Here is a 2,067-nt window from a genome sequence, read left to right as displayed (position 1 = left end):
AGGGCCTTCTAAGGTCTAGCATGGGAATGTGCTCCCTCAGGAAAGTGGTCTGGTGGACTGGTCATGAAGGCTGAACCTGGTTCCCTAGTTCTAAATTCGGCAGCTCTGGCCCCAGTGCTACATCCGCTCCCGTACTGAACACCATACTGCCCCACTGAGAGAAATTCACACTGCCTTCAACTACAATCCAATTTGAACCGCTATAAACAACTGGATGCGACTCAATTCAAATTACGCACTAGGCAAGAGCAATATGCTGTCTAAAAGAAAAAGTAACAACATCCTGGAAAAAGCAAACACTCATAGGGAATGAAAGGTTAAATAAAGCATGTGAAATGTAAGCAGAAACAACATGGTGAACTTAATGCTTTTACAGTCATTATGCAGAAATCAAAGAGTATTTTTTCCTGAAAACTACAGGGCCCAGAAAGGACCCATTTCAATGTCCACTGCTTATATGCTTACAAAACAAAAGCAGTATGGTTTAAAAAGACCACGTTCGTGAACACAAAGCCGCCGTGTACATTTTGTTTTCCGATCCACCCATCAACCAGGTATTGCAGTACCTCCAGGTTTGGCGCATTTCCCCACAAAGGGGAAAACAGCGCTTCACTGGCAAACTCGGTAAAGTGACGCTAATGTTTTTGAAGTTTGAATAAACCATTATGGCCACTTTAAGAACACTCAGTCTTGTTTTTTTTATTGATTTTTCATATTATGAACCTTTTATTTCCGAGGCTGCACTTTGGAATAGAAAAATGTAAAAACGGCATTTCCAGCAAAAGTTTACTTTTTTGCATCCATTTCACAGGCGAACAAATGAACGACAGAAAGAAAGAGGGTGAGAACCATTTCCTGAGTCATGGTCTTCGGTAAGTGAGGAGGAGTTAGACAGACAGAGAAGGAATAAGAGTAAGAAAGAGAGGGGGGGGGCAGCTGCCAGCGGCTGAGCAGAAGCGGAGACCTTCCTTGTCTCGTCTGGGAAGGAAGCAAGAGAAGGAGACCTTTTCCTTCCCTGCTCCCCACCCGTCCCCGAACAGCCACTAATGCCGAGCCTTCTCTGAGGCCGTGGATATTTCTCACGTCCCGGGACGCACGTTCAAAATAAACAAGCATTTGCAATGCAATAGGTCTCGCATTTACGCGAGTTTAAGCTATTGGCATTGTAAATGAAAATGCCTTTTGTTTTAGAAATGAAAACAAAAACAAAAATAAAAGGCATTGTTATTTGCAATGTCAATAGCACATACTTGCGTAATGCGAAACCTATTGCATTGCAAATGCTTGTCCTGTTTGTAGTGACAGAATCTGAGGAGGCGGTCATAGGATACAGGGCGACAAAATTGGTTGTCGCACCGAGTGCTAACAGCACTAATGCCGGCCCTGACTATGACAGCTGGTGGCGGTTCTCCTAGGCAAAAATGAGTAAGATCAGTAAGATGCTTCAGACTTTATGAGAAAACTATATGGGCCAGATTGAGGGATGAGTAACTGAAATGTATTCCTCACTTGTTCACTCTCTCTCTCGGTGGCCACCAAGGTTTGAGAATTAATGCCAGAGTACAGTATCTGGTTGGTGATGTGTGAGGTTTTGCATGTGGGGGGGTTAAGTACATGGATAAGATTCTTGACCTTCGACAACCAGGTAGAGTCACGAACATACAATACATAATGTATACACTAGGGTATATTAGGAACAAATCACACCATCTCCCCACCATACCAGGATGTGATAACCCTCCTCTCTACAGGTCATCACCACAGACCAATGTACTGCTAAGAGGTGCATGCCCCCAAAATAGGGAAACCAGAACTACATTCATCTTTGTTACTTTTATGTCAAAAATGACCACTTCTGATTTCTTTGTGCACGTCACGTTCAAAAAACGAGTAAAATGCACTAAAAAAGCTGCTGTCAAAGTACCGTCGTGTGAACTGAGAAGGCCTGAGGTAGTTATGGCCTGTAACAGCGTAGTGTTAAAGAATGCCAGTGTACATGGAACACTACACTTGCACCACAATCTGCTCTGTGAGAGGTCATCTGTAAGTGCTAGAGATACAAGGCAC

Source organism: Triturus cristatus, chromosome 10, assembly GCF_964204655.1.
Source record: "Triturus cristatus chromosome 10, aTriCri1.1, whole genome shotgun sequence".
In the NCBI taxonomy this organism is placed as follows: domain Eukaryota; kingdom Metazoa; phylum Chordata; class Amphibia; order Caudata; family Salamandridae; genus Triturus; species Triturus cristatus.
Note: the sequence above shows the minus strand (reverse complement) of the source record.